Genomic DNA, 12,644 nt, shown 5'->3' with positions numbered 1-12,644 from the left:
AAGTTCATTATCATATGAGATCCAACGGTTCGAATCATTATTTCGCCAATAATTATTTCGCAGACTTTATTTAACTTATTGGTTAAAATAGATGTTTAATAATTGTACTTAAGTTTTCAATTCTGTAGGCAAATGGTTTCTCTAAAAGTGTATGTAACTCATCCTGTAAATAATACTTTGAATTTAAATAATAAATATTCGAATTTAATACTTTCTCATTTATTTAAATATATATATATATATATAGACATATTACAGCATATTATTATATGAAAAAAAAAAAAAAAAAAAAATCACACGCATGAGGGATTTTCTTTCGCATATCCGCGTCTTATGTCCCCCATGTACCTAAAGGTAACATTTACCCTTTCTTTTAATGAGGGGTTGAAATCCTTGGGAACGGAATGCTCCCAATCTTTTTGACACTTCAAACCCCTCATTAAAAGAAGGGAACCGTTTTTTAAAACAACCGAAACGGTTGCCCGAGATGCGCCTTTAGGCCGCATCTGAAATGTCCTTTCAGCACCGAAGGATAGGGAGGCGATAGTTGAGTGCACTCCATATTCATCATCGGAGTGCCACCCAACACTATCCCTCCCATTCCGATACAAATTCACAACCGCGGCATTGAATTGCACCCCGCACTGCGCCTCCACTTTTTCTTTTAAGCCTCGCAGGCTTTTAGGCCACTCAGCTATACTCCTATGGGATGTCGTCCCATAGGAGTAATTTAAAAAGTTTCGGTTTTCGCAAATGTAGAAAACTTTACGAGGAAGTCTCCGGTTAACTTCCTCGTAAAGTCCCTCAAACTCGGACAATAGTTTGCCGATCGTAACGTCCTCCTCGAATCCATCGCGGTAAGCTATCGATGCACCCATGCCGAGCTCCCTCTCGCACATAGGTGCACCTCTTGGTGTTGTCGGCAGATCCAAAGGTATAGGGTCGAGCGGTGGAGGTGGCATCAACGTTGTTTTCGACGCCGGTGGTGGTGGTGGTCGGGCATCCCACCCCGATGACTCGGAGTTTGGACGCGGAGGAGGTAGTGGCGACGCCGAAACGTTCTTCATCTTCTTTTCCCGCCGTTTCGCCGAGCCTGCGCGTGGCAGCCTGATGCGTAGAGGTTGAGGAGGATTTGAAAGGGTGTTCGGCCTAAATATAAATATAAACATAAATATAAATTAGTAAACTCTGACAAACTGGTAGAGTAAATTCATGCAGGAGAAAAAAAAATAATAAGGTTTAATTTCTACTCACCCTTGAGAGTTCATATTCATGATGTCATCCATTTCTCGGTTCATACCCTCCGCAAAATATCTTCCAACAGCAAAAGTTGCAAAGTATTGAAAAATACTATAAAGCAACTAAGAGGCAGGCAGGATCTCGTCTGAAGTCGGGAACAAAAAGTGATTGAGCTGGATCTCGTCTGAAGTCAGGAACAAAAAGTGATTCGAGTTTGAGCACACGCCAGGCTTTTATACTTTTGGCGTCGTCCATTCATTAAATACCAAAAATCTTAGTTACGACAACTAACCAAGTTTACTGTTATTCAACCAAAAGAATAATAATGAAAAAGCGTTAAAAAAGGTCCTCATAGCGGATGTAGTAAGTCAAATTTAAACAGAAAATTTTATTTATCACAAATATCAATTAAGCGGGAAGATATTAAAAACACGAAGATATTTCTACTTCGTTATACTATATCTCGAAAAATCCCATTATTTTCACCTAAAGCAAAAAACATGAAAAACCGTTGGGTCAAAGGTCCCCGTAAAGGGCTTAAAATCCAAAATTAGACACAAAATGGTGTAAATTATAATATTCAATTAAAAAGGTATATATCAAAACTTTTAGACACCATACCTTACGAAGTTTACTATTATTCATCCACAAGGAAAATAATAAAGAACCGTTGGAAAAAGGGTCCCTACAGCGGATGTAGTAAGTCAAATTTAAACTCAAATTTTATTTATCACAAATTTCAATTAAACCGGTAGACATCAAAAATACAAAGCTATTGCTACTGCGTTATACGAAAACTTAAGGAATGCTATTATTTCCAACTAAAGCAAAAAACATGAAAAGCCGTTGTTCAAGGGTCCCCACAAAGGATGTGAAAATCCAAAATTAGACACAAAATGGTGTAAATTATAATTTTCAATTGAAAATGTATATATTAAAAATTTTAGATACGACACCTTACGAAGTTTACTATTCACCTGGAAAATAGTGTATAATGGGTGATATTAAAATTACAATTTAACAGGGATATATCGAAAATTGATTTTATTTACTTACAATGACTACTAAAAGCGCCGGATTAAGCAATTTTGCACCCGGGGCCGAGATAGTGTGCGCCCCTTTAAGTCGGTATAAACGGAACAGCAAATGTCCCTAAGGGGGAATAGTTAAACTCAATGCGCCCCCAACAAGCCTTGCGCCCGGGAGCCAGTGCCACCTTGCTCCCCCTTAATCAGGCCCTGACTACTAATATTCATCAGTAAGAAAAATAATGAAAAACCGTTTGAAAACGGAAATAAAAGTTTGAAGTTAAAGAAAAATGAGATGCATTATGCATTTCAATAAAAGAGATAGATAATAATAATAGTAATCTAAGCTTTGTCTACGAAGGGATTTCCACACTAAGGCTTTGGCTTATTTACAGGTGGGTCCCTTTACAACGCATAGAGGGCCGATGGCTAGCCCCTTTGCCACAGCTAACCTACAGCGCCCTATACTAACTATTATCGTTAACCTCAGCAAGTTTTGATATTCGAGGCTCTTTTAATGTGTTATACGATACCATCGGAAATTATCCAATTTTTATCTAAAGCAAAAACATAAAAATCTATTGGAAGAAGGGTCTGTAAAACAGGTGTAAATAGTCACAATGGACAAAATATGGGATTAAACAGGTTTATATCAAAAATTCTAATCATTTTTTTGCGTTTAGTTGCGGAAGGTTTTTAATATTCATTAAAAGAAAAAAGACGAACAATGCCCATCTCGGGTATGAAAATTTGGATTTATTTTTAATTCTAGTAAATTAAGGAGATGCAAAAAGTGTATGTCAAGATAAGTCAAAAATTGTTGGAATTAAAATATTATAGATTTAATAAATCAAAGAAACAAAAAATAGAATTTACTCTAAATATCAATTAAACAGGTATTTATCAAATTTATGATTTTTTAAGTGCAATATATAATATCTAGCTACACCCTAAATAAAAAAATATGAAAAACAAACCATTGGAACACTTTGCACTTTCTTAAGGAAGTAAAAAATTAGCATTGAAATAGGCTCTTGAATAATTTAATATAAGAGGAAGTTGTTAAAAACCCTATTTTAAGTTTAATTAACGATGCCTTTCGTAAATATATCCTTCTAACCTTTGTCATTCTTTAAAGTGTATTAGATTATAAAGATTGAAATATATTATACAAAAACGAGTTTTTCTTCGTAGTCCTTAAAAAAACTGTACATATAGACAATCCTTGGCGACACTTTTTCAAACCCACAAGGGCGCAGAATTTAGAAATTATTACTGTATTACAATTTGAATATAAGTTTAATCAATACGAGAAATTTGGTTTTAATTTCGTAGTTCAAGCATTCACTATGATTCGAAATTTTACAACAAAAACGTCTAACTCGCAAAAAACTATCCACCTCGTAATGTTGGCCAAATGGTAGTATAGGGACCCCACGGATTTTTAAAAGTTTGTACTCATTTCTGATAGTAAATGGGATGAGGAACACGATGCCGTTAAAATTTTCCACCGCAAATGATTTTTTTTTAAAAAAAAAGGTAGCACATAATACTTATGGTTGTTTTTATATTTGATATTTGGGGCGCATACACTTGTTTAGATTATGTTTGGGATATTTTAGGTTCAGGTTAGGTTAGGTTAGGGTTCAAGCTAGGTTCAGGTTCAGTTCCTACAGGATTTGTCCTTTTCCAAAATATTGCAGTTTTCAAATAATATATTGGCATATTTTGAAAAAAAAAACTTTAAAATCATTTGCGGTGGAAAATTTTAACGGCATCGTGTTCCTCACCTCATATACTATCAGAAATGAGTACAAACTTTTAAAAATCCGTGGGGTCCCTATACTACTATTTTACTGTAATGTTAAGCTTCAAAGTGATCAAAATTACGATTTCGGATTCAGCATAAATAGAAAACCCCTGTGCCTTAACCTATTTTATTATGGAAATTCATAAAAAACCTTACTTTTAAAAATAGTTCTGTACAAATTTAATTCTTGATTCGAATATCGAACCGAAATTTTTCCTCTCAATCCATTAACCTATATTATATAATATACAGAAAAATTCTATTTTTGGCTATAAAAAATTTTTAAATATTAATGCGGGAGTGAAATGGGATTCAAGCTGGATTAATATTTCTCTTTGCATGAGAAAACTCCCAATTTTTAGCTTCCACAATTCATTTTTTCTCTGGCGCGCGTTACGGTGAGGAAAGAGACGAGTTTATAGCTTTTTCGCCCCCCCCCGTCCCGACCTTCTGAGTTGAGACTGAAGCTCGTTTATGTTTCTCTCGGCGCAAGTGCGACGTTTTAAACTTATCTTCCACAGACCGATTTAAAAGGGGGTTTAAGCAGACAGAGTGTACCCCTTTCCGCTGACGTATTACCCCCTTTCTCACCGGATCTATCTCTCTATCATTCTACTGAGGATTGCGGCCCCCTTTGACGCACCTTTTGATATCGGTCTATATTCGTTAAGTACCGTAGCATTGGCTTTATGCAGTTTTCGATTGTCATTAAATTATCTGAAAGTTATTATAATATATACTGATCTTCACCATAAAATAGTGGGTGTCTGCTATTTGTCCCGCATTTTTCCGTTAAGCAAAATCCAGCATTGTGAATCTGGAGCTTTATGTTTTTAGTATATCTATAATGGAAAACGGCATCACTGTGTTCTGAAATATTTCCCACGATGTGTAGTACGTATTTTCCAAACAAAGAAGTTAAAAGAAAGGAATGGAGTCGGAAGTCAGGGTTTGGTTTGGATAACAACTTCCAGTAAGAAAACGTGGCGCTAACAAGGCAGTAGGAATGTAGCAACGACAGTTTACTGGAAGGCAGTTTCCAAAAATCCTTAATTCTTGAATCCTTTTGGGTCTTCAGGTGTTTTTGTTATACTGCGGAAGGCAGGGATCAGGAAAAGTTTCTATTCCTTACTTTTATATTATTTATTCCAACAGACCTTAAGCATAAGCCTTCATATGGATGAATAAAAGTTAACTTGATTGTCGTGTATAGTATTATTCAAAAAAACCTTTTACTTGAAATTTAAAATTTACACCATTTTGTGTCTAATTTTGGATTTATAAACCCTTTACGGGGACCTTTGAGCCAACGGTTTTTCATGTTTTTTGCTTTTAGTGAAAATGATGCGATTTATCTAGATATCGTATAACGAAGTAGAAATATCTTCGCGTTTTTGATGTCTTTCTGTTAAATTGAAATTTGTAATAAATAATATTTTGTGTTTATATTTTAATTACTACATCCGCTATGGGGACCCCAATCCCAACATTTTTTATTATCTTTCATATGGATGAATAGAAGTTAACTTCGAAGGTTGTCGTGTATACAGGGTGTTACAAAAAGATTTGTCACAAATTCAGGGGCGCATTCTACGGGTCAAAACAAGACTAAGTCACCAAAGAACTATGGTCCAAAACTGAACACCCGCGGAGATACGGGCCATCAAAGTATCACGTAAAATGCGATGAATTTTCCCTTCAAGTGAAGCGACGAATTTGGCTTAACCATATTGTTTTCAATTAATTGGTCATAATTGAAAAAGATTTGATATTTAAGAAACGATCGATTCTGGGGGCAGAGCTGAAAGCATTTTAGACCAAAAAATTAAACATTTAATTTGGTAAAGTGTTTTAATTTGGCCTAAAGTTACAACGGCGTTTTCAGATCGCTGTAGTTGCTGAGTGGCTTGGTTTTTCATTCATTAAAACGATGGCCCATTCAACTTCTTTGTCAAGTCAACGAGTAAAGCGCTTTTACGTGTAAGCAAGAGCTTCTAGTTATTGGAAAGATGTCGTGACAACGGCATGAACCTAGTAAAACCGGCGTTTTTAACCAGATCGTGGTATTATTACCCAATCTCGCATGTCTGTTATCGAACCCCTGTGGAAGTTACGTTTGCCATCGAACATTCGTGGATATCTGTGTCGTGGGACATTGTTCTAAGACAGATTCACTATCGGCCACGTATGCAATAAATGACGCATACGGCGACAAACGACCAATGCTATTTCTCACGTGATTGTAAATACTGTATGACGCGTAATCCTTCGAAAAGTAGTCGCTTAAGTACATTGCTGCTAGTAATGATTGATAACTACACCTTGATAACACTTGTTCAAAATGTTGTCCTTGACCTCTTACGCAAGCTTCTGCCCTCTTAACGGAAGACCCACGAACTCGTTCAAAGATTCCTGGTGTATTTCTGATGGTTTCGCATGCCTCAATGATCCGTCGACTTAACTCTTCGATGTTTGGAACTTCCCTTTGGTACACTATGTCCTTCAAATGACCCCAAAGAAAGAAATCCAAAGGGTTGAGGTCGGGCAAACCAGCTGGCCAAGCAACAGGTCCTCCACGACCTATCCACCTTCCAGGATAGGTGGCGTCCAAATGTGCCCGAACGTCGCGCCTGAAATGAGCGGGAGCGCCATCGTGCATAAACCACATGTCGCGCCACTGAGCCAAGGGCAAATCTTCTAAGAGTTCCTGTAGCGTTTCAGTTAGAAATTGGAGATAATGTTGACCGTTAAGTCCTTGTGGGAGCAAGTGCGGTCCGATTAAAAGATTACCAACAATACCGCACCAAACATTTAAACAAAATTTTACTTGATGACTTGCTACCACGATGGTGTGCGGGTTCTCTTGGCGCCATTGATGCATGTTGTGAGAGTTGATGATTCCGTCCTTGGAAAACGTGGCATCGTCGGTCACTAAGACCATGCCTGGAAATTGGGGGTTCGCAACACATTGGTGGATAAACCAGTTTGAAAACTGTAGCCTCCTTGGATAGTCATCTGGATTTAAAGCCTGAACCTTCTGGTAGTGGTACGGGTGAAATCCGTGATTGTTTAGGTTTCTCCAAACCTTTACATGATTTACATCAAGTTGATCTGCCAGCTTGCAGGTACTGGTTCCGGGATCTCTTTGTAAGATTTGCAGGACTTGGTTTTCTAAGTTTTCGGGTACATCTTGCGGTCTTTCAGCTCCACCCCTTCGCCGTAGTTGCCCTGTCTCTCGCCAACGTCGATCTACCCAGTCGCGGCGCTACATTAAGACTAAGTAGGCTATAGCCTACCTGACAATTAGACAAGGGCCCCAAAATTGAGGAGGAGGGGCCCAAAAAACCTCAAAAACTGAGCAATGAAAGGAGAAAAGTTTGGTAGTAAAATAGCTCCAGGTTAATCCGCTATGTAGAATGGTAAACATTTGTTTAAATTCCGTCTCTAGAGGCGACTCATCGCCTCCCAACCCCACACAGCAAAGACAGCTCCATCCACAGTCAGTCGATGAGTCGACTTTAGAGGGGAAACTTTTATAAGCATTGACCAGCCATAGGGTAAATGTTCAAAGTTGTGTGTAAGAAAAGAATTTTATGGCACTTCAGTTTGAACAAGCATAGTCTCTTAATGCAACGAAAGTCTCTCATAATGTAAAACGCTTGCTTAGCAGGCTGCCCTACCTGTTCATTGAATATAAGTAGCAGAAAATAGTTATCTGGTGCGCAAAAGAGTAAACAAAAACGGACAAGACAATCAGACATTGAGAAACAAGGAAAAACAATGAGAAATTTCTTTAAAAGAAGCAAAACTGATTTAGAATTAAGAGGTAAACGTTAAAATATAATATATTAATTCTTATTTATTTTTAATTGACTTATGATATTTAATTAGAAGGGGGTAGAAAGTTGAAAAACCCTGCTAGGGGCACTAAAACTAACTACCTTCAGCCTATACTGAAAAAAATTCTGGCGCCGCCTCTGGATCTACCGCCTCGAAAGTTTGACGACACGGCAATCGTCGTTGAGGACACATTTCTTGGTAAAGGCGCCTGGCTTCTAGCTTTGCCGAATGCTCGTCCATACATAAGGTGCATATCGGCTAGCTCCTCGTTTGAATAATTTTCCAAAACAAATGTTTTTTAATTGGTCTATTTTAAGATCCTTTAAAAAACATTGTAATGTACTAGTTGACATTTGATCTAGCAGGTGTAGTTATCAATCATTACTAGCAGCAATGTACTTAAACGACTACTTTTCGAAGGATTACGCGTCATACAGTACTTAAATCACGTGAGAAATAGCATTGGTCGTTTGTCACCATATGCGTCATTTATTGCATACGTGGCCGATAGTGAATCTGTCTTAGAACAATGTCCCACGACACAGATATCCACGAATGTTCGATGGCAAACGTAACTTCCACAGGGGTTCGATAACAGACATGCGAGATTGGGTAATAATACCACGGTCTGGTTAAAAACGCCAGTTTTACTAGGTTCATGCCGTTGTAACGACATCTTTCCAATAACTAGAAGCTCTTGGTTACACGTAAAAGCGCTTTACTCGTTGACTTGACAAAGAAGTTGACTGGGCCATCGTTTTAATGAATGAAAAACCAAGCCACTCAGCAACTACAGCGATCTGAAAACGCCGTTGTAACTTTAGGCCAAATTAAAACACTTTACCAAATTAAATGTTTAATTTTTTGGTCTAAAATGCTTTTAGCTCTGCCCCCAGAATCGATCGTTTCTTAAATATCGAATCTTTTTCAATTATGACCAATTAATTGAAAACAATATGGTCAAGCCATATTCGTCGCTTCACTTGAAGGAAAATTCATCGCATTTTACGTGATACTTTGATGGCCCGTATCTCCGCGGGTGTTCAGTTTTGGACCATAGTTCTTTGGTGACTTAGTCTTGTTTTGACCCGTAGAATGCGCCCCTGAATTTGTGACACATCGTTTTTTAACACCCTGTAGTATTATAAAAAAAACCTTTTACTAGAAATTTAAAATTTACACCATTTTGTGTCTAATTTTGGATTTTTAAACCCTTTACGGGGACCTTTGAGCCAACGGTTTTTCATGTTTTTTCTTTCTACTGAAAATAATGCGATTTATCTAGATATCGTATAACGAAGTAGAAATATCTTCGTGTTTTTGATTTCCTTCTATTAAATTGAAATCTGTAGTAAATCACATTTTGTGTTTAAGTTTGAAATAATACATCCGCTATGGGGACCCCATTCCCAACATTTTTTTATTATCTTTCATATGGATGAATAAAAGTTAACTTCGAAGGTTGTCGTGTTCAAAAAAAACCTTTTACTTGAAAATTAATATTTACACCATTTTGTGTCTAATTTTGGATTTTTAAACCCTTTACGGGGACCTTTGAGCCAACGGTTTTTCATGTTTTTTGCTTCTAGTGAAAATAATGCGATTTATCTAGATATCGTCTAACGAAGTAGAAATATCTTCGTGTTTTTGATTTCCTTCTGTTAAATTGAAATCTGTAGTAAATCACATTTTGTGTTTAAGTTTGAAATAATACATCCCCTATGGGGACCCCATTCCCAACATATTTTTATTATCTTTCATATGGATGAATAAAAGTTAACTTCGAAGGTTGTCGTGTATAGTATTATTCAAAAAAACCTTTTACTTGAAATTTAAAATTTACACCATTTTGTGTCTAATTTAGGATTTTTAAACCCTTTACGGGGACCTTTGAGCCAACGGTTTTTCATGTTTTTTGCTTCTAGTGAAAATAATGCGATTTATCTAGATATCGTAGAACGAAGTAGAAATATCTTCGTGTTTTTGATTTCCTTCTGTTAAATTGAAATATGTAGTAAATCACATTTTGTGTTTAAGTTTGAAATAATACATCCGCTATGGGGACCCCATTCCCAACATTTTTTTATAATCTTTCATATGGATGAATAAAAGTTAACTTCGATGGTTGTCGTGTTTAGTATTATTCAAAAAAAACTTTTACTTGAAATTTAAAATTTACACCATTTTGTGTCTAATTTTGGATTTTTAAACCCTTTACGGGGACCTTTGAGCCAACGGTTTTTCATGGTTTTTCCTTCTACTGAAAATAATGCGATTTATCTAGATATCGTATAACGAAGTAGAAATATCTTCGTGTTTTTGATGTCTTTCTGTTAAATTGAAATTTGTAGAAAATCACATTTTGTGTTTAAGTTTGAATTACTACATCCGCTATGGGGACCCCATTGCCAACATTTTTTTATTATCTTTCATATGGATGAATAAAAGTTAACTTCGAAGGTTGTCGTGTTTAGTATTATTCCAAAAAAAACTTTACTTGAAATTTAAAATTTACACCATTTTGTGTCTAATTTAGGATTTTTAAACCCTTTAAGGGGACCTTTGAGCCAACGGTTTTTCATGTTTTTTGCTTCTAGTGAAAATAATGCGATTTATCTAGATATCGTAGAACGAAGTAGAAATATCTTCGTGTTTTTGATTTCCTTCTGTAAAATTGAAATTTGTAGTAAATCACATTTTGTGTTTAAGTTTGAATTACTACATCCGCTATGGGGACCCCATTGCCAACATTTTTTTATTATCTTTCATATGGATGAATAAAAGTTAACTTCGAAGGTTGTCGTGATTAGTATTATTCAAAAAAACCTTTACTTGAAATTTAAAATTTACACCATTTTGTGTCTAATTTTGGATTTTTAAACCCTTTACGGGGACCTTTGAGCCAACGGTTTTTCATGTTTTTTGCTTCTAGTGAAAATAATGCGATTTATCTAGATATCGTAGAACGAAGTAGAAATATCTTCGTGTTTTTGATGTCTTTCTGTTAAATTGAAATTTGTAGAAAATCACATTTTGTGTTTAAGTTTGAATTACTACATCCGCTATGGGGACCCCATTGCCAACATTTTTTTATTATCTTTCATATGGATGAATAAAAGTTAACTTCGAAGGTTGTCGTGTTTAGTATTATTCCAAAAAAAACTTTACTTGAAATTTAAAATTTACACCATTTTGTGTCTAATTTAGGATTTTTAAACCCTTTAAGGGGACCTTTGAGCCAACGGTTTTTCATGTTTTTTGCTTCTAGTGAAAATAATGCGATTTATCTAGATATCGTAGAACGAAGTAGAAATATCTTCGTGTTTTTGATTTCCTTCTGTAAAATTGAAATTTGTAGTAAATCACATTTTGTGTTTAAGTTTGAATTACTACATCCGCTATGGGGACCCCATTGCCAACATTTTTTTATTATCTTTCATATGGATGAATAAAAGTTAACTTCGAAGGTTGTCGTGATTAGTATTATTCAAAAAAACCTTTACTTGAAATTTAAAATTTACACCATTTTGTGTCTAATTTTGGATTTTTAAACCCTTTACGGGGACCTTTGAGCCAACGGTTTTTCATGTTTTTTGCTTCTAGTGAAAATAATGCGATTTATCTAGATATCGTAGAACGAAGTAGAAATATCTTCGTGTTTTTGATTTCCTTCTGTTAAATTGAAATTTGTAGTAAATCACATTTTGTGTTTAAGTTTGAATTAATACATCCGCTATGGGGACCCCATTCCCAACATTATTTTATAATCTTTCATATGGATGAACAAAAGTTAACTTCGAAGGTTGTCGTGTTTAGTATTATTCCAAAAAAAACCTTTTACTTGAAATTTAAAATTTACACCATTTTGTGTCTAATTTAGGATTTTTAAACCCTTTACGGGGACCTTTGAGCCAACGGTTTTTCATGTTTTTTGCTTGTAGTGAAAATAATGCGATTTATCTAGATATCGTCTAACGAAGTAGAAATATCTTCGTGTTTTTGATTTCCTTCTGTTAAATTGAAATCTGTAGTAAATCACATTTTGTGTTTAAGTTTGAAATAATACATCCGCTATGGGGACCCCATTCCCAACATTTTTTATTATCTTTCATATGGATGAATAAAAGTTAACTTCGAAGGTTGTCGTGTATAGTATTATTCAAAAAAATCTTTTACTTCAAATTTATATTTTACCCAATTTGCGTCTAATTTTTGATTAGTAAATTTGAATTAGTAAAGTTCGTAAGATATCGTACAAAGCACTAAAAATAATTTTTATTTTTAATAGGGCCTATATATTTTTTAATTGTTTCTAAAATTGAATTTTACCACCCTCTATGAGGCCATTGTTCAAACGTTCTTTAATGATTTTTGTTCTTGATGAAAATTTTGATATATACCATTTTAATTGAATTTTATTTGACATTTGGTAGGTGGATCATTGTTCCAAGTTTTAAGTTTTTAATAGTTTGTTTCTTGAGGTTTCGTATTACTATTTATGATTTTTCTAAATTTATACAAGTATTATTTTTAAGTTTTCAAAATGAATCTTGACAATATCAGCTGCTTGATTACGGCTTATTCTTATCGTATTAACGTATTAAATTCCGTTTCCTTTTGAATTGAGACATTTTGTTACCCATAACTTAAGCTTAGAGAATATAAGTGCATTGCTATTCTTACGGGGACAAAGTTAACCGGAAATACGTCATAGATTTTGGTCCCCA

This window comes from Phalangium opilio, unplaced genomic scaffold (assembly GCF_054372755.1).
Source record: "Phalangium opilio isolate 3A_F unplaced genomic scaffold, DU_Popi_V2 ptg000118l_1, whole genome shotgun sequence".
Taxonomy (NCBI): domain Eukaryota; kingdom Metazoa; phylum Arthropoda; class Arachnida; order Opiliones; family Phalangiidae; genus Phalangium; species Phalangium opilio.
The sequence above is the reverse complement of the archived record's forward strand: the minus strand, read 5'-3'. Positions refer to the sequence as shown.